Raw genomic sequence first — 22,140 nt, 5'->3', positions numbered from 1 at the left:
GCTTGAAAATGGTAGAAAAGACTCTGGTCCCTTTTGTCTTCCTGTTTCAACATGATCAGTTAGATTATTTGTCCTCATAGTCTCAAGAAAGTTGCAGTGTTTCTGTCAGGTTCTCTCTGCTAGTTATATATCCCTCTAATCTCGACCCCTTTTCCTGGGCATGGAGACAATAGCCTAATCTTGCAACATATAGAACTGTGATCTACAGAGCAAGCTGCTCATTCTTACTTTGCTGTTTGTTGTAAAATAAGCAGCACTTTCATTTATTATGGAATTGGTTTGCTTTCTAATCATCTTTCTGTGACACTGTAACTCATAGAGCTTCAGAGATTAAAGCTCAGTAGTTGACAATCTCCACTTTTACTTGTGATGATTTTCCTAACTGTATCTTGTCGGTCCTTTCCATCCATCACCAGAATACATTCTGTAGGGAACATAAAACAATCCTTCTTCTCAATAATTGAGACATCTAGTTCAAAATGAAGATGTAATAGATAACCTGAAATTCTTAAAAAATGTTAAATCACAATGTATTTAAGAATGGGCTACTAAGATATATTTGGAAAGTTAATAACATTGTTTTAGAAAATATTCCTGAAAAACTCTAGGGCCTAACATCAGGGTGGGATAAGAGATGAGTTCTCCTATTCTATTGCTGTCAGGGCAGCATCTGATCTCCTACCTCCCAAACCTCCCAGAGCTAACTCAGATAGGCATAGCTGCTTGCACATGGAAGCACCTGAGGCCACCAGACATGTGGATCGATAGCAGATATTGTAATCCAAGGTATAACCTCATGATTGATCACCTTCTCTTTTTAGAACCGTACTTGCCACAGTGTTGTGAAATGAAGACTGCATCCCCCTCCTTAATTTCTCTGTTCAAATAGAGCTCAAGTGATCCTGTGTCCTTCCTTTGCTTGAAAGTGTTTTAATGGGGCCTCTTTCATATAGGAAAACTACTAAATGTTGAAGCATTTATTTGCTACTGCCAAGGTATTTCCTTCCAAAAGGTTTCCATAGAACTGTTACATTTTAATTGTACTCTTTGTGGACTATATTAGTATAGAAATGGCAAAGTTCACAATGGTTTACTTAAACAAAACCAGAATCATTTTTTCTTCTGTCTAGCTTTTGCTCATTGCTACCATGATAACATAATTGATATTATATGTTAATGGAACAGCAACATTCCACAACCCTTTCTCATTGTTTTGTATATTGAAATGTGGTCACACTCCATATTGGTGGTCACACTCTAAACTCACATTGTTTTGTATTTTGTATATTGGAACACTAAATCTCATTCTGAGCCCAGGTTGGCCTTGAACTCCTGCCCCTGTTGCTTTTACCCCACAATGAGGGTTTCACAGGTGTCCATCTCCCCAGCTTATGACAGCTTATGAATGGGATAGGGAAACATTCAATATCCAGTATAGCATGTAAGTGTTGGCCATTATCACAGCTTTACGTTGTCAACAATTTATTTTCAGTATATATGTGAACATTTTATTTGCATTTTAAAAACTTCTGGTCCTTTACAATCTAAAAATATATAAAATTTAAGATCACCTGTGTAGTGAAATATATATATATATTTATGTAGATCTGTGGTAAATGTTTAAGTTGATGAACTAACTTGTTAATCAATGATCGATCGGATCATTGCACAATGTATTCACATACCTAAACATAAATTTGTACTTCAAATACCATTATACCTGGGCAATCAAAAATTGATTTCAAAAATTTCTCATGACTTTTTCTTTATAAAAGTATTTTTCAGGAGTCGAAAGATGGCGCCGAGGCAATAGGGACCCAGCCTAGCTCTCTCCCAGAATCAGGGAATCCCCAAGCCAACCACCTTAAGAAATCCACAACTACAAATTCAAGAAGCAACGGAGCAATACTCAAACCGGAAAAGAAATCCAAATAAAGCTTATATCCAAAGTTCTCAAAGAATCTGAAACTTGAGGACCTCCTCCCCTGCCCCTCTTGCCCGACTCCAAGCTGAGAAAGCCTAGGCAGAGAGCACCGGGCCAGGAAGCCCTGAACTCCAGCTACACCAGCACGCAGGAACCGCACAGACCAGGCATGGACAGCACAGATGGAAGTGGAGACCAGAGGGGAAGAGAACGACCCTCCAACACCTTGGAGCAGCTAACATCTAACCCTGTCAGTAAGTAGCCCAGTGGGTTCTGCCAAAACCATCAGGAAAGCAGAGCTGGTGGCGAGCCACAGAACTTAACTCAGACCCTCCACCTGCCCGAGAAGGACTCACAACTGCAGGGAGGCAATGAATTCAGAATCCTGCTCCTTCTTCCAACAGCCCCCTCCCCCAGGCCATTGACTGGATACTGACAGGTGAGCAGGCACTAAGACCCAGCACCCTACCAAAGGGGGCGGATATGTCCCTGCTCCCACCTGCCCAATAGCCCCCTCTTCTGGGCGCTGAAATTGGAGACAGAGGTCGCTGAGACCCTGCCTTCCAACAGCAAGTGGGGGTACGCGGGTCTCTGGGAACCAGCATCTGACTTACCCGAATCTCCTTCTAGGAGTCTCCAGCAAGACAGCACCAAGGGGCCCCACATGGAGTCACAGACAGACTCTTTGCCAAATCAGCTGACAGACAGCAGGGAACTGAAGGGCAGACAAACAGGGGCTGAGCTCCACCCCTGAGAGCTAGAAAGGTGCACCTCCAAACTGGAAGCCCATGTCCTAAGTTGGGCCCTGCCCCTGGCAACTGGGTGGAAACCACTCAGATGGGTGTACCTGAGAGCTACCAGAAAATACCAAACCCCAGGACCTTGGCTAGGTCCCTCCCCTGGGAATAAGGCAGGAAAAGTAGCTGTCCATCGGGATAGATGGGACTGAAGTGCACATCTCCATCCTATAGCCCACTGTGGAGTCACTGGTTGGGCTGAGAGCTAGCCATGCAACAGCACACAGACTATGGGAACAGGCCGAACACTTGTAAAAGCTATAAACTCTGTGGTTCTCTGGCTGAGAACCACAAATACACACAGATTCCCAGAACCACCAGTCCCAAACAAAGTAAATACCGCCACCTACCAACCGCAGAATGAACCTACAACAGTCCTGGATGCCTCGCAAGGCACAACAACGATTACAACATATATAAATAATCAAAATCCCACACAAAGCTCAAAAGGAAAGAAGGGCGAGGGGATGAGAGAGATGTCACCATCCCAAGAAATGACACCTGAAGAGACATGAAATAAGACTCTATTCAAGGAGATGATTGTGGACATGACCAAAGAAATTAAGGGAGAATTACAAAAACAATTACAGGAACATAAGCAGGAAATTACCAAAGAGCTCCTCAAATTCAAAAGAGAAATGGAAGCAAAGTTTAATACCCTCTCAGCAGACATGAGCAGCTTAGTGTCCACAATTCAAGCAAAAAGGAATACATTAAGCAACAGATTGACTGAGATGGAAAATAGGATATCAGGAACAGAAATCAAGAGCTGGAACAGAGATTCATCAACCTGCAAAAATCAGTCCGAATTCACCAAAGAGAACTCCAGGGCCTGGTAGATGCAGCCAAGAAATCTATCTTCGTATACTAGGGATTGATGAGGGGGACAAGTTTCAGGACAGAGGAATGCTACCCTTATTCACCAAAATCATAGCAGAGAACTTCCCCCAACCTCCATAGAGAAAATACTCACATTATTGAAGGTTTCAGTACTCCATATAAGCATGATCCTAGAGGGAATTCGTCTAGACACATCATAGTAAAGACACTAGACCCGAATACCAAGGAACTGATCTTAGATGATGCAAAAACAAAGAAAGAGCTATACTACAATGGGAAAAAATTAGAATAACAGCAGACCTCTCCACACAAACCTTAAATGCAAGAAAAGCTTGGAAAAACATCATTCATGTCCTGAAGACAAACAACTGCCAACCCAGACTGATATATCCAGCAAAACTAGCATTTACATTTGGGGGAGAAATAAGAATATTTCACTACAAAGAGAAGCTTTATGAATACATGCACACTAAAAGAGAATTGCAAACAATATTAATCAAGAACAACTTGCAGGATACCAAGAGCCCCCATCAAGAAGCAATTAAATACAATTCACTAAACACAAAAGGGGAAAAAAGAGAGAAAAAAACTTAGAAGAAAAAATGAAAAATCATAATGGACACTAACCACTTCTCCATAATTTCCCTAAATGTGAACTGGCTGAAAAATCCAATCAAAAGACACAGAGCAGTGGACTGGATTAAGAAACATGACCCATCCATATGTTGCCTCCAAGATACCCACCTCACTGCCAAAGAGAGAAACAAATTCCAAGTGAAAGGATGGAAACGAATTTTCCACTCCTATACAGCATGCCAAAAAGCAGGAGTAGCAATCAAAATCACTGACAAAATTAACTTCTCAGTAAAATCAGTACATAAAGATATAGACGGCCACTACATATTAGTAAAAGGTTCAATCCATACGCATAGTACTCCCCCAACATGGGAGCACCCAAATATGTCAAATAAATTCTCTTAGAATTACAGAACGATATAGACTCAAACACAATCATAGTGGGAGACCTCAATATGCCACTCTCAACAAATGACAGGTCAACTCAACAAAAGTTAAGCAAATACACCATCGACTTAAACGACACCATAGACCAGCTGGGCTTAACAGATATACACAGAGTCTTCCACTAAACGGTGAAACTTTTTACATTTTTCTCAGCAACACATGAAATACACTCCAAAGTAGATCATATAACAGTTCATACAGAAAACTTAAGCAGATACCAGAGGACTGATATAATTCCATGCACATTATCTGACCACAGTGGAGTCAGACTAATTCTGAACAATGCAGTCAAAGTCAATAAACATTCAAACACTTGGAAGCTGAACAACACACTTCTCAATAACTCCTGGATTACAGATCAGATCAGAATATAAATTAAAAACTTCCTTGAATGTAATGACAATCAAGAGACATCCAAAGGAACTTATGGGACACAGCAAGGGCAGTTCTAAGGGACAAATTTAGCACACTAGGAGCGCACATTGAAAAGACAGAAGAAGAGCGTGTAAATAACCTAAAAAAGAAACTGAAACACCTACAGGAGCAAGAAAAAGTCAATTCTAAAACAACTAGAAGGACAGAAATTACAAAAATAAAATCAGAAATATCAGAGATTGAAATAAGTTCTACTATACACAAAATTGATAAATCAAAAAGTTGGTTCTTTGAAAGAGTCAACAAAATATACAGATCCCTGGTGAGATTAATCAAAAAAACGAGAGGGGAGACTCAAATAAACAAGATTAGAGACTCCATGGGAACAATCAAACTGATACCCAAGAAATTCAGTCCATGATGAATAAGTACTACCAGGGCCTATATTCAAAGAAACAAGAAAATCTAGTAGAAATGGATGATTTCTTAAATAAATATAGGCTATCCATGCTGAACAATGAAGAGGTAAGCAAATTGAACAAACCAATCACTTACAATGCAATTGTGGAAGCAATCAGGGAAACAGCAACCAAAAAGAGCCCAAGTCCAGATGGTTTCACTGTGGAATTCTACAATACCAAACTCATTTTATGAATCCAATATTACTCTCATCCCCAAACCAGGGAAAGACCCAACAAAAAAGAAAATTACAGACCTATTTCTCTAATGAACACAGACACAAAACTCCTTAATAAAATATTAGCCAACAGAAGGCAGGTACAAATTTTAAAAATTATACACTAAGATCCATCAGACTTCATCCCACACATGCAAGGCAGGTTTAACATTCGCAAATCAATCAATGTAATCCATTACATCAAAGCTAAGGATAGGAATCATATGATTATTTCTTTGGACACGGAGAAGGCATTTGACAAAATACAACATCCTTTCATGTTGAAAGCACTAGAAAAAATAGGAATAAGAGATGTATTCCTTAAAATAATTAAAGCCATATATGAAAAACCTACAGCCAGTATTATACTAAACAGTGAAAGACTAGAACAATTCACCTTAAAATCAGGAACTAGACAGGAATGACCACTCTCTCCACTTCTCTTCAATATAGTGCTGGAATCCTTAGCCAGAGCAATAAGGCAAGAAAGGGACATCAAAGGAATCTGCATAGGGAAAGAAGAAATTAAACTTTCCCTATTCGCAGATGACATGATCCTCTACTTGAGTGACCCAAAAAGCTCCACTCCCAAACTCCTAGAATTAATAAACTACTTTAGCAATGTGGCAGGATACAAAATTAACCTTCAGAAATCAGTAGCCTTCTTGGACACCAACAATACACAAACAGAAGGCCAAATCAAGAAAAATGATCCCATTTGCAATAGCCCCCAAAAGAATAAAATACTTAGGAATATACTTAACCAAAGATGTAAAGGAATTATTCAATGAAAACTGTAAAAGGCTAATGAAAGAAATTAAAGAGGACACTAGGAAATGGAAAGACATCCCATGCTCATGGCTAGGGAGAACCAACATAGTGAAAATGGCTATACTGCCAAAATTGATATACAAATTCAATGCAATCCTCATCAAAATCCCAAAGACATCCTTACTGAAATAGAAGATTCAATCCACAGGTTCATATGGAACAAGAAAAGACCTAGAATAGCCAAAACAATTCTAGGCAAAAAGAGCAATGCAGGTGGTATTACAGTCCCAAACTTCAAGCCCTACTCTAGAGCCATAATAACAAAAACCTCTTGGTATTGGCACAAAAGCAGACCAGAAGATCAGTGGAACAGAATAGAAAACCCAGAAATAGAACCACATACATTTAGGCAACTAGTATTTGACAAAGGAGCCAAAGATATACAGTGGGACAAACATAGTCTATTCAATTATTGGTGCTGGCAGCCACATGCAGAAAACTAAAAATTGACCCAAGCCTTTCACCATGCACAAGCATTAACTCAAAGTGAATCAAAGACCTCAATGTCAGACTGGAAACCATGAAACTACTTCATGATAGGGTAAGAGAAACACTGGAACTCTGAGGCACAGGCAAAAGATTCCTGAACAGAATCCCAGGGTCACAACAGATGGGAGAGAGACTCGATAAATGGGACTACCTAAAAATAAAAAGTTTCTGCACAGATAAAAGCATAGCTGTAAAAGTAGAAAGACAGCCAAGCAACTGGAAAAAGATACATCTGACAAAAGCTTAATATCCAGTGTCTACAGGGTACTCAAGAAACTATTCCCCTCAAACCCAACAAACCATTCACTAAATGGGCAAGGGAACTAAAGAAGAAGAGATTAAAATGGCAGAAAAGCATATGAGAAAATGTTCATCATCCATGGTCATAAAGGAAATGCAAATAAAAACAACCCTAAGATACCACCTTATCCCAACAAGAATGGGCAAGATTTTGAACTCAGACCATGACAGTTGTTGGCGGGATTGTGGAGAAAAAGGGACCGTACTACACTTCTGGTGGGGTTGTAAACTAGTTCAACCACTCTGGAAAGCAGTGTGGAGATTTCTTAAAGAACTGAAAATAGACCTTCCCTATGATCCCGCCATACCACTTCTGGTCAGGTATCCTGAACAGCATGACCCAGGATATTATAAAGACACCTGCTCAGCTATGTTCATCTCTGCACTATTCACAATAGCCAGGTGATGGAAACAATCCAGATGCCCTACTGCAGATGCGTGGATACAGAAAATGTGGTATATATACACAATGGAATTCTACATAGCCAACAGACAAAAATACAATAATGGCATTCGCAGGGAAGTGGATGAATCGAGAGCAAATCATGTTTAGTGAGACAAGTCAAGACCAAAGGAACAAAAGGCACATGGTATCCTTAATATTTGGCTATTAGATCCAAACAGTATAAGAACAATGACTCAATATTTGCATACTCAATGCTATGGACATGTTATTGGAAATATAAACACAATTACATAGACATAAAAACCTATGACTCTATAGACATAATGTTTTATTTCAAAAACTAATATGTATCTATGATATGCAAACCCTTAGTCTAATTTTGATCTTGTTAAAAACTAAGTGCCAGAGATTATATATAGAGATTCCCTTCTTGAATAGTCATTTGTTAAACATGTCATTTGAAATATGATGTAAAATCAATGTAAATAAATTCTTTAATTAAAAAAAATAAAAAATTTAAAAAAAGTGTTTTTCAAAAATCACTTGTTTAAACCTGCTTTGATGTAACTAGAATGCTTCTTCTTTACTGAGTGACTGCAAATATTTTAGCAGAACCTGGGCTCTACATGAGTGTAGACTGTGATCTTTGTAAGTCAGAAGTGGCATTGTTATGTGTGTGCTGTTTAAAATGAGCAAGACAGAGAGTTAAGGTGTGGTTATGTCTCCATGATCTTTCTCCTAATACTTTCTAGTGACCTTCAAAGTCTGTTTGCATCTGAGAAGCTGTGTCAGCAGGTGGAGGCAGCCGGAGGAGCAGCTGGGGCAGCCTAGACTCTCACTTCTGCTTCCCTGGGAGGTTTTTGTTACTACTTGTATCACTGTGAGTGGAGCACTAAATGTTGTTGACAGAGTAATGCACCTTCTATCTGGTGAATATAATGTAACCCTTCTATTAACTACAACAAAAAATATATAGAAAAAATGTTGTTGACAGTGGTAAGTGGCAGCATCTTCAGGCTGCAGGCTGCTGATGGTGGAGTAAACTGTGTCCCAGATCCACTGCCACTGAATCAGAATGGAACTCCAGACTCCAGACTATTGTCATTATAGATCAGGGGCTTAGGAGCTTTCCCTGGATGCTGTTGCTACCAGTACCAGGCTAAACTGTGGGAAATGCCCTCACTGGCCCTGCAAATGATGGTGGTTAGGTCTCCTAGAGACAAAGACAGTGACGATGGAGACTGGGTCATATGGATGTCACATCTGGCTCCTGTGTGGAAACATGAATACAAATGTGTACATTATTAATCAAGTTATAAAAAGAATAAGGCACAATGGTTTACATGACCTGTTATTCCCCAGCATTGTCCTTCCTTACTTGGGAGGCATTGCAGCAGGAGCCCCAGGAGCTGAGCAGGGGTCCTCATGTCCATGCTGGGTGCTGACTGGACTGACTGCTGCACAAGGGGAGCAGCAGCCTATGAAGAAGTGCTGAGGGCAGTGGGTTGTACTGTTGGCCATGCAAATCAGCATCCTCTGGGCAGGGATAAGCACAGAGGTCCAGCTGCCTCATCTCAGTGACTGCATCCATTCTGAGTCTCAGGGGACCTAGCTTATCAATAGGATATGTTGAGGACACAGAAGAGAATCACCAATTTGCTTTCCTGGAGCTCTTGCATTGAAAAGAAAATGCCCATACTACTGTATTCTACTATTCAGCCTTATTTTCTCATTCATTTTTGTGTGTTTTATCCCAGATGAACAAAAAAGCAAGTCCTTTCAGAGATTTTCTCCTTTTATTCCTGAGTAATCATTTTTTTTGCCAACTTAGCCTTGTGTGTAATTTCAAAGGTCCGTGCCTGTGGTCCTCATATTATTCCTTCTGGGTGCTAAACATCTTTACTTCAGCTACTGTGTTCATAAGCAGAGATTCTCCTTGAAAAGGAAGATAAACTCAGGTTACCTGGAACCTGTTGTGTTGCCTACACATACATATCTCTTTCACTTGGTGGGTCTTTTCCAGTTATTAAGAGAATGCCATGTTTCTGAGTTAAAGATAATGGGCCCAAGAAGGGTGAGTAGACCCATCAAAGGGAAAATTATGTTGGAATTTCAGAACCTACTGTCTTGGAGCCTGCCACACTTGGAAATGTCATCTATTTGGGGAGGAGGTTACATGGAGCTTAGAAACAAGAAAAAGGAGATCTGATTGTCCATGAAAGGAGAAATAGCATTGTGGAATCCAGTGAAGAGGAGTCCACATGGACATGATGAGGCACAAGGAGACATCCACGCGTGTAGCATTTACCTGTGCTATTCTCAGGGTCCAGGATATCACAACTCTATGGGATGCAAAGTTATCTCAACTTATCAGAGTTATCAGAGTCTGAGGAGTACATAAACATGGGGAGGAGTTGCTATGACAGTGTGAGGGAATTTCCCATCACCTAGTACAGCTGTTAGTCATATGGCTAAATTCATGAGGAATCAATATTCCTACTCTTGAAATAAAGAAATGTAACCTAATTAGATGAAAATTTGTGTCTTCCTTTAGCAACATATTTCATAGATACAAAACGGGATATGTGGTGAGAAAATGAAATATGAGAAAATGCCTAACATTTTATTTAATAATAACCTATTGTTGTGGAGGTAAGTGGAAAATCAACAAAATTCACACACATATGTATTTGTGCATGCATGCATGTATATATACATAAGTATATGTAAATATGATTATATACATGTGGATACATTAATAAATACACAAGTGGATAATTGTTCCTAGCCTAGAAGTAATGAAGCTCTAGTTCCAACAACAAGTAGCACCATTACTAATGGACTTTTCAGCTATTCACTCATAAAAAAACAGTGACCCTTGCAGAAATAATTGATTATCAAAAATAGAAAAATAAAAGTTGGAAGATGGCACTGAGACAAAAGCGATCCAGCCTAGCTCTTTCCCACAGAAAGAGAGAATCAGAGAATCCCACGAGTAAACAATCTTAAGAAACCTACAACTACAAATTCAAGAAGCAATGGAAAAGTACACAAACCGGTAAAGAAATCCAGATAAAGCTTATATCCAACATTCTCAAAGAATCCGAAACGTGAGGACTCTCCCCCACACCTCACTGCTGGCTCTAGTAGAAATGGATGACTTCTTAAATAAATATAGGCTACCCACATTGAACAATGATGAGGTAAACAAATTGAACAAACCAATTTCATACTATGAAATTGAGGAAGCAATCAGGGAAATGCCAACCAAAAGAGTTCAGGTCCAAAGGGTTTCACTGCAGAATTCTACAAGATGTTTAAAGATGAAGTAACACCTATACTCTTGAAACTCTTCCGAGAAATAGAAGCAGAAGGAGCAATACCAAATTCATTTTATGAATCTAATACTACACTCAACCCTAAACCAGAGAAAGACCCAACAAAAAAGAAAACTACAGACCTATCTCTCTAATGAATACAGATGCAAAACTCCTCAATAAAATACTAGCCAACAGAATCCAGAAATAAATTTTAAAAATTATACACTATGATCAAGTAGGCTTCATCCCACAGATGCAAGGTCAGTTTAACTTTTGCAAATCAAACGATGTAATACACCACATCAATAGAACTAAGGATAAGAATTATATGATAATTTTTCTGGATGCCATCTACTTAGTGGGTGCACAGCAGTTCTTACAAATGGCCCGGGATGAAGAGAACACACTTAAATAACAGCTCCACTCTTCCTCTTCTTCCTCCAAGCTCTAGGGCTATCTCCACAGGAAACATTTCTCAATGTTTCTATCCTTCTGGAAATTTAGAAAACTGAAACCATTCTTTTTCTATTTTTATTTGCAAATTACTTTCTTACCTCCTTTGCTGCTTGTTTCTACAAAGAGGTTGAGCAAATTCTTTGAACACCATAACTAAAAGAATTCTCCAAACTAAATTTAATAGCTAGCAACTCAGGAGGGGGGAGATAATGTAGACGAACAGGAAATTTCCCGATAAGCTATGAGTTCATTCCTGTATGCAAGAGTTACATAATGATATAACCCACAAAAGATATTGAAATCTCATGCTTTGTTTTCTTTTGCTCAGAGAATTACAAACATAAAAGCTCTAATGTATGACTAAATCTTTATGCATTTTTATACACCATGCAAGTGTGTGTGTGTGTGTGTGTGTGTGTGTGTGTGTGTGTGTCCTGGGGGTTGAAATCATGGCCCCAGCTATGACCTGGAGCCCCAGTTCCATTTCTGGCCCATTATTCAGAAAAAAATGTCTCTTGGATTTTCTTTTCTGGGGGAGCTTTGAACAATAATCATCATATCTGAGCCTTCTGATTAGCTATAATACAGGCATGAGGATGGTGCTGGACTCTTGTCCCTTTCATAAGCCTTACAGAAAATCAGAATTTGAGTTTGTACTTGTAAACACAGGGCAAATGTAGCTAAAAGAACCTCAGAATCTCCCCACGATCAGGCATGGATGGTGTTCATATTCAGGCCTGGAACATGATGGAGGCACTGAATGTCCTGCTGGCCAATTGCCCTCAACTACACAACAGGAGTGAGAAATGTGGTTTACATAGAAATGCTTTTCAATGGCTTGAGGAGTAGAAATCAGGTATGTACCCATTATACTCATCTCCTGAATAAAGCTTCCTACACAGCCAGACAGACCTCCCTGGTTAACATGCTGCTGTGCACATTCACAGGCAGTAGATCTGAGGAGATCTTGGAATTTTAAATTTGTAACATAGGGGTCCTGTACATGATTCTGAACTCTGAACAAATTCTAAGAAAGATGATAACAGTGCATCAATGTTTAGTTGTGTTGCTTTCTATGTGTCAGCAAGTAGTGTGTTTGACAAGTATCCCTAACATATTTCATGTAAATACTGCATTTTCAATTGACTGAGACTGACTGAAACTCTTGCTATGGGCAAGGTCTTTCTGGATATATTCTGAGAATTGGGCCATGGACTCACTGGATCATCAGCTGCGAATTCCTCTCATCACGTTCTCCTCAGGAAGAGCATTTCCCACCCCTCCGTGTCCTCTCTGCTTTCTAGTGGATATTCTGAATGGGATGAGATCTCTTCAAATCTCAAATAACATAACATGAGAAACCCTAAAAGACTCAATCCTCTTCATCTATAACTTTCAGAAAAATAGGTGGACAGAAATGAGAGGGGAGAAATTTAGAACTCCATACACATTTTTTAATTTTAATTCTACATTTATTATCTGTATGTGTTTGAACAAAAGAGTTATCAGTAAATATATCAGTTTACGGGCCGGGAGTTTGGCTTAGTGGTAGAGTGCTTGCCTAGCATGCACGAAGACCCGGGTTCAATTCCTTGGTACCACATACTTAGAAAAAGCCAGAAGTGGTGCTAAGGCTCAAGTGGTAGAGCTCTAGCCTTGAGAAAAATCCAAGGACAGTGCTCAGGCCCTGAGCTTAAGCCCAGGACTGGCAAAAAAATGTGTCAGTTTATAAATACAGTGCATCATAATCACTGTCAATTATTTTGTCTTTCTGGGCAGTACTTCTCTATTCAACACATTTCTTCTGCATCCATTTCCATGTAAAATTATACATATGAAGTTATGAATGTATATATTTATGGTATATAAAAGACTTTTCAGATTACTCTTATAAATACTGTTGCAATGTTGGTCACTATTTATCTGTACCTGTTATATAGGTCCATAAGTATCCTAAATATATTCTATTTATTCACATAATTTCATGTTTTTTTTCTTTTCTGTGTGTTTATTTATTTAACTGGGCCAGGAACCAAGGGTGTTTTGACCATCTGAACTCTGAATAATATTCTGAAATTAAACAATATGGAAAATGATGTCTAAGTATTCTAATACAAATTTATATTACTTCCCTTTTTGTCAATTTACTATTAAATCATCATTGCATTCTACTTTCAAGAGATGAAACAATGGTTTTGAGAAATATTCAAAAACTCGACATTCAGCATCAAAATGAAATTAGTTTTCTAGTAATTAGATGAATTGTTTTGCCAGTCCTGAGCCTTGAGCTCAGAACCTGGGCACTCTCCTTGGGCTTTCTCAAGGCAAGTACTCTATCAGTGGAGCCAGAAGCACCACCTCTGGCTTTTTTGTGTACATTGTACCAAAGATTTGAACCCAGGGCCACCTGTATGCTAGTCAAGCATTCTACCACTAGGCCACACTCCCAGTCCTGAAATAATATTTTTGGAGTTCTCATAGTTAATGAACAAAAATGCCCTGACTACAAGAGATTGATTAATGTTTAGGTAATCAAACTTCTTGCTCATTATATTGCTTGCATCATTGTAAAACATGTGCATATAACTAAACATCATATTGTACTTCAAATGCAATTAAAATCTGGCACTAAAAATTGTTTTCAAAGTATTTCAGTGACTGTTTTTTCTATACAAATGATTATTTCAAACCCCTTTTTCTTTCTTTTTTTTCTTTTTTATTGTAATTAGTAAAAGGGTTACATGATATTTGCCAGATAGAAGGTGAATTAATTCACATACATTGATACCCTTTCACATGTCTTGGTACCCGTTTCCCTCCCCCCCACACCCCCCACCCGTCTTGGTTTTCCCCTCTTCCCTATCAAATTTCAAATATCCAAATACAAATAAATTCAATATATCAGATAACAAAGTGAGATACTATACCAATATGAGATAACCAAGGGACAGCAAAGGAGATGAGAGACAACATAGTACATTAAGGACAACAATCATTTCAAACCCCTTTTTCACAACTGCACTGCCTTGCTATTAAAAACCTGAATTGACATATGTAGAAATGTGTCTTCTTTATTGAGTAAATGCAAATTAATAGCATAACTTGAACCACACATGGGCACAGTACAGATATGTCTTTTTTTTAAGTAAGAAGAGGCATTGTTATTTGTGTGCTGCTTCGGATGAGCAAAGGATAGTTAGGATGTGCAAATGTTTCCATGACCTTCGTCCCAATAGTTTCTAGTGAGCTTGAAAGTCTGGCTGCCATGTTCATCTCTGCAATATTCACAATAATAGCCAAGTGATGGAAACAACCCAGATGCCCCACTATAAATGAATGGATACGAAAATGTGGTACGTATATACAATGGCATTCTACATAGCCATCAGACAAGATAAAATAATGGCATTCACTGGGAAATGGATGAAACTAGAGCAAACAATGTTACATGAGGTCAGTCAAGATGAAAAGAACAAAAGGCACTTGGTCTCCTTAATATGTGGATATTAGATCCAAACAATACAAGAGCGATGAACCAATATTTGGGTACCAAAAGTTATGGAAATAAACATAACTACATAGACATAAAAATCCATGATGGGGTATATATTCTATAGACATAATGTTACATGAGATAGACCGATACATAACTATGAAATGTCTCAGCTTAATTTTAATTATGCTCTAAAATTTGTCAGTGATTGCATATACTTGAATACTTGTTTGTTAAAAATGGCATTTGAAATGTGATGTTAAAAATCAGTGTTCATTGCAGCATTATTTACCATAGCAAAGATATGGAACCAATCCACATGTCCCTCAGTTGATGAGTGGATCAACAAGATGTGGTATTTGTACACAATGGAATTCTATGCTGCTGTCAGAAAGAACTACATCACCCCATTTGTTAGGAAATGGAAAGACTTAGAAAAAATCATATTAAGTAAAGTAAGCCAGACTCAAAGGAACTTAGGCTCAATGATTTCCCTCATTTGTCATAATCAGTAGAAATCTTGGGCTCTCCTAGCAGAGATTTGCAATAGAGAAAAACCTAGATACATAAGGCCATATAGTTTGACGCTAAATGAAAGTACCTCTAGGATATAGAAACAAAAGTCATATAATGAGTGATTGTTGTCCTTAATGTACTATGTTATCTCTCGTCTCTTTTGCTGTCCCTTGGTTATCTCATATTGGTACAGTATCTAACTTTGTTATCTGATATATTGGATAAATGCATATTTGGTTATTTGAAATTGGATAGGGAAGGGGGGAAAACAAGATGAGGGGTGGGGGTGGACGGGAGGGAAATGGGGACCAAGACATGAGAAAGTGTATCAACGTATGTGAATTAATGCACCGTCTATCTGGTGAATATAATGTAACCCTTCTGTTAATTACAATAAAAATATATGAAAAAAATCAGTGTTAATACAATCTTTTTTTAAAAAAAAGTCTAGAGGAACCTGAGAAGCTGTGTCAACAGGTGGAGGCAGCAGGAGGAGCAGCTGGGACAGCCTAGACTCTCAATTCTGCTTCCATTGGAGGTTTATGTTGTGACTTGTATCACTGTGAGAGGAGTAAAAAAATGTTGTTGACAGTGGTAAGTGGCAGCATCTTCAGGCTGCAGGCTGCTGATGGCGAGAGTGAACTGTGTCCCAGATCCACTGCCACTGAACCTGGATGGAACTTCAGATTGAAAACTAAATGCAGCATAGATCAGGGGCCTAGGAGCTTTCCCTTGATGTTGCTGGTACCAAGCTAAACTACGGGAAATGTATTCACTGGCCCTACAAGTGATGGTGACTCTGTCTCCTAAAGATGCAGCCAGGGATGATGGAGACTGAGTCATCTGGATGTCACACCTGACTCCAGTGTGGAAACATAAATACAAATATTCATATTATTAATGAAGTTTTAAGAAGGTTTCCCTAAAGAGTAAACCATCATGGATCACATTGAGATGTGCTAATCCCCAGTTTTGTCCTTCCTTACCTGGGATCCAGAGCAGCAGGATCCCCAGGAGCTGAGCAGGGGTCCTCATGTCTATGCTGGATGCTGACTGATCTGCTGCACAGAGGGAGCAGCAGCCTATGAAGAACTGCTGAGGGCAGTGGGTTGTGCTGTTGGCTATGGAAATCAGCAGCCTCTGGGCAGGGATAAGCACAGAGGTCCAGCTGCCTCATCTCAGTGACTGCTTCCATTCTGAGTCTCAGGGGACCTAGCTCATCAATAGGATATGCTGAGGACCCAGAAGAGACCCAAGTTGCTTTCCTGGGGTTTGATCAGGTCAGTGATCCCTTTGAGGATCAAAGCCTCCTCATTATATTTCTTTATCTGAAACTAGACTTGTCCACTGGAGTGTTTATCCCAGACATTTAGAGAAAGATCCATTCAACACAAACTTGGCACATGGCTTTATTAAGCAAAACAAAAGGACTTGGAATTGTTCTGACTCACTGATAATCCTAATGCGGCAACATATCAGCACCTGCATTCTCACCCCTTCCCCCTTCATTCTTTTACCCTCTTCTTTTGGCACCATCCTTCTATCTTGTAAGTACTCATGTCTGGTACTTATTTTGATTATCTTTGATTTTGTTTTGTTATTAAGATTTATAATATTTGCACTGTTCATGGAGTCTACTATACTTTAGTTAATTCCTTTGTAACCAAGTTTCTTTACCTGCATATTTATAGGTACATTGTAGCTACCACTAAGGAAGGAATCCATGAAAACCTAAGTTTCCCTGGGTCTGGCTTACTTCACTTAATGCAATTTTCTCAGATCTTTCAATGTCCTTACAAATAGTACAAAATCATTCTTTCTTGTGGATGAGTAGAATTCCATTGTGTGTGTGTGTGTGTGTGTGTGTGTGTGTGTGTGTGTGTGTGACATTTCCTTGATCCATTCACACATTGAGGGGCATCTAGGCAGATTCTATATCTTGACTGTGGTAAATAATGACACAATGAAAATGGTTATGTTGAAAGTTTTAATGTGGCTTTGTTTCTATTCTACTGGATAAATGCCCAGAAGTGGAATTACTGAGTCAATGGCTAGCTCTGTGTTTAGATTTTTGAGGAACCTCCATACTGCTTTCCAGAATGGCTGGAAAAGCTTGCATTCCCAGCTTCAGTGTAATAGAGTTCCCTGTTGGCTATGTCCATGCCAGCATTTCTTTTTATTGGCTTCCCTGACATTGACCATTCTAACTAAAATAAAGTGGAATCTCAATGCTGTTTTGACAAAGCTGCTAGAATTAGTCTCAATAATGCCAGTGTTGATAGAGCCTGTGGAGAGTCCTTGCTTCCTGTGAATCCAATTTCAGGATGTGTCCTGCAAAGAAGACAACAGTTACTCCTGCACTATGGCTTCAGGAGAGTCACAACCCTGCATACATCAGAGACCTAGCCCCATGGCCTGCAGCACAGCCTGTGTTGACTACATTCTCATGTTTGTCATTCAAGAATTTGTCTCCTTCCTGGCTACAGGGGCTGATTCTCCCTATCCACACTTTCCTTCTGTCACCCATACTTGAACTCTCACTTTGTGGAATATTAAGAGCACTGTTTTCTCACAGAAGGTACTGCAGCCCTTCCCTTTACACGGGAAAGAAACTCATCTCAGCTTAAAATGAGGAGGAAACCAAATTCCCTCAGAGCTTCCCTCATCAGTGCTCGGAAGTATCTATAGCCCCTGAAGGACTAGTCATTTAGTTTTAATTCACTTCTGTGTAGTTGTACTGGAGATCTTCACTGAGTGAGACAGCACAGTGTTGCACAACCATGGTGCTACTTGGAAATCAAAGTTCTGTTCAGCTGGGAAAAGTATTGTGTCCAGGTAGAGCAAATCTTTAGCATCTTATCAGGATTCAGTTTCTCCCCATCAAGTGATGGAGACCTACTGTGTTGGAAACTCTAAGAGAAACAACAGAACCTGGAACCCGTAACACTGCCAGCAGAATCTAGAAGTAGATACAAAACACTCTTAAACATTATTGATTCCCCCATGCCATGGTGTTTAAAAAAAAGTCACACAGGCTGACAAGGTAGAGCTGTGAATGTTGTGCCCATTCACAAGGGTTGAATCTCAAATTTCTGGGACCCACGGACACTCTGATAGCCCTTCACTACACTCTGCTGCCTTAAGTAGAGCCAGAGTCCCAGGACACAGAAGGCCAGTGACCAGTGCACAGGAGCCAGTACTGTAACTGAGCAAGGTTGGTCCAGCCAGGAGATCATGACAAAATGTTGCTAAGAGATTCATGGTTAGAGCAGAGTTCCATTGGGTAATGGTTAGCACTCTGGACTCTGGATCCAGAGATTGATGCTTAGGCAGTGTTTGAGGAACACACTGAGCAGAGCTAAAGAAGGCACAACTGGGCTTCCAGCTTCTGAACAGAAAGCATAGAATATGAAACAGGTGTGGGCCAGGACCATGTGCTTGATGGACATGTTATAAGATTCATTATTGGCAGCAGGCAGCTGTGTCATCTAGCAAGTGTTTCTCCATCTATCTCCTAGACAAGGGCACTGCAGTGGACGACATGCATTTGTTTGACATGCAGTAAAGGGTGGATATTAGCATAGATCATCACTTGACAATCCAGAGTGCTGAACAGCCCTTCAAGAATGCTTCCTAATACCTTACTTTTGGGAAAGAAGGCACAGAAAGAGTACAAGATAGAACTTGATGATTTCCATGAATGTTTGTACCGACTGAAAACTATAAAGCATTTGAAACTTACCAGGAAGCGGTGGGTTAAGCTCATTGAGGAAGGGAAGTACACTCTTCCACCTCACCACCAGGGCCAGGGTGAAGAGATGCCCTGAGCAGGTTTTCTGTGTTCCTGGGAAGATTGTTTGCTCTTCCTGATAGTGTATAAAATGAAGGATTGCTCCACTTAAAAAAAAAAAGATCCATTATAAAGCGATGAAAATCACAAAAGACATTAGGTTCTTATATTACTGATTGGCTCTAATACCACTTAGGAGGCAAGAATTTCTTTTCAATAAACATCTCATGGATTATGTTGTATCTCCTGGCCCTTATACCCCATCCCATGATTATTCCCCTGATCTTCATAGATTGTATGTACTGGTAATGTCACATATTCTTCGTCTCCACTGTGCATCACTCTTAGATTGACCTCAATATCTTCCTCCTCAGGAGACACAGATCAACTGCTCTGCTGCTCCCCAGAACAGGATACATGAGTGAAGCTGCCCCAACCAAAGGGAGGTTTAATTCAGGGCTGTATCACTGCAGCGGTAGGAGCATGTGTATAATGAAAGCAGTAATAAACTCCAACATCCTCATCCTCCACCCTGCTAATTTTCAGTGTGAAATCTGTGCCTGACCCACTGCCACTGAATCTGTCTGGGACCCCAGTAAATCGGATGGAAACCTTATAGATCAAGGATTGTGGAGACTGGTCTGGCTTATGCTGGTACCACTCCAAATAGGTGTTTCCATCACCAGACATGAGGCAGGAAATGGATGCTGTCTCTCCCAGGGTGACAAGAAGGGAAAGTGGAGACTGGGTCATCACAATTTCTCCACTGGATCCTGAAACTGAAATAAATCAGAAGTACAAGGTTATATACAAACATAGATAGCAATGCATTTATTACTTGTATTTTGATATATCTTGCCTCATTCATATTTCAGGAGTTGATTGATAATCTAAAACACCAAATATTAAACATTTTTTATTCACACTATGTTCTAACCAACTGTACTTACCAGCTGGTTGTTAGAATTACTTGTAAAATGTAAACGAATCTCTAAGACTCACATACAATATTCCCAGCACAGGTTCTAGCTCCTTCTGAAATGTTTCTCCCTTTTAAAGACTGAAATCTCACTTGCCACCTCATGTATAAAACACCTGCACATTTAATACATGCATAGGAAACAACTGGGCCTTTACCAGGAATCCAGAGCATTAACAGCCTCAGGAGCTGAGAGAAGGACTTCTTTTCTAGGAGTGAAATGAGGAGTCTTCACTGGTCAAGGCAAGTTCAGAGCTGAGCCTTTATCTCAGACTTAGAGAGGAAGGTCCTCCCTAGGGAGCAGTATGCAAATATCCAGGTGGGGGCAACAGAGTGAGAAGAGCCAAGAGAAGGTGAGGCCTGATCTTCTGAGGAAAGTGACACCATATGTGCTCTGTGCTTGGTGATAACCAATAAGGTCCAGGATGCCTGCAGCATTGGGAAGAAGGAGCCCACTGTGCTTATGTGGATATGTGGGGACAGTAAGTTATACACGGCCCCGCCACCTTAAACAGCAACACAGACACAATGACATGCATGTTTATGTCCAGGACAGTCTCTTGACAAAGAATGGACATTGTGACTGGATCCCCTGTACCTCCCTCAGCTTGTCAAGAGAAAGGCAAACTGCCCACCATCAGCAGCCCTGATCCTTGGGGAAGTTTACCAATAAGAACACACTGTTGAGCTAGATGAAGAGGTAACTGGAACCTATTGCTAGCAAATTATCTGTTCAAGGATGTTAGCTACAAGTGTTGGACCCTATCTTTCCAAGGATCTTCCTGTTCAGGAAGATGGAATTCTACATAGCCAACAGACAAGATAAAATAAGGGCATTTGCAGGGAAGTGGATGAATCTAGAGTGAATCATGTTGAGTGAGACAAGTCAAGAACAAAGGAACAAAAGGCACATGGTATCCTTAATATGTGGCTATTAGATCCAAATAGTAGAAGAACGATGACTCAATATTTGCATATCCAATGCTATGGACATGGTACTGGAAATATAAACACAACTACATAGACATAAAATTTTATGACTCTATTACATAATGTTTTATTACATAGATTACTATGTATATATGACATACAAACCCTCAGCCTAATTTTAATTATTTTCCAAAATATAAGTACCAGTGGTTGTATACGGAGATTCCCTTCTTGAATACTTGTTTGTTAAATATGTCATTTGAAATATGATGTAAAAATCAATGTTATCAAATTCTTTAATAAAAAAGAATAAAGAATTCAAAATCTGCAAAAAAAATTGACAGGGAAGATACAATTTTAATTCATAGACAGTGATCTACTGGTCTTTATAATGGAAAAGGAAAATGGTAGAATGTAAGCATTTTAAAATAATTTTTATTGTGATTAATAGAAGGGTTACATTATATTTACCAGATAGAGGTATATAACTTCACAAACACTGATACCCTTTCTCATGACATGGTTCCCATTGCCCTCCCACCCTCTCACCCTCCCTCAGCTTATCTTGATTTCCCCCCTTCTCTATCCAATTTCAAATACCAATTAAGCACATATAAAATATATGGAAAGTTATAACAATATAAGATAACCAAGGGATGGCAAAAGAGATGAGAGATAACATAATACATTAAGGACAACAGTCACTCATTATATGGCTTTTGTGTCCTTATCCTGGAGGTCCTTACATTTAGTGTCGTACTATTTGTCCTAATGTCTCTAGATTTTGTTCTATTGTGAATCTCTGCTAGGAGAGCCCAAGGTTTCTACTGATTATGACAAATGAGGGAGACTATTGGCCATCTCAATATGCAGCTGGTTGTCCTTTGTTAAGACACCATAATGTGACACAGACAGGAAATGTCTCACCTGAGTACAGGCAGATGAGGATTGTACATCTAAGTGTTTCTGCATCTAAACTTGTGGGTTTAACAAAA

General features: G+C 39.4%; 1 pseudogene; it reads left to right on the top strand.

Moving 5' to 3' along the window:
• Positions 1–18,987: 18,987 nt before the first annotated feature.
• Positions 18,988–19,273, top strand: LOC150060390 (NADH dehydrogenase [ubiquinone] iron-sulfur protein 5 pseudogene; annotated as a pseudogene).
• The last annotated feature ends 2,867 nt before the right edge of the window (positions 19,274–22,140 follow it).

This window comes from Megascapheus bottae, chromosome 7, assembly GCF_031878675.1.
Source record: "Megascapheus bottae isolate mThoBot1 chromosome 7, mThoBot2.hap1, whole genome shotgun sequence".
NCBI lineage: Eukaryota > Metazoa > Chordata > Mammalia > Rodentia > Geomyidae > Megascapheus > Megascapheus bottae.
This window is presented reverse-complemented; position numbering and strand designations above follow the sequence as displayed.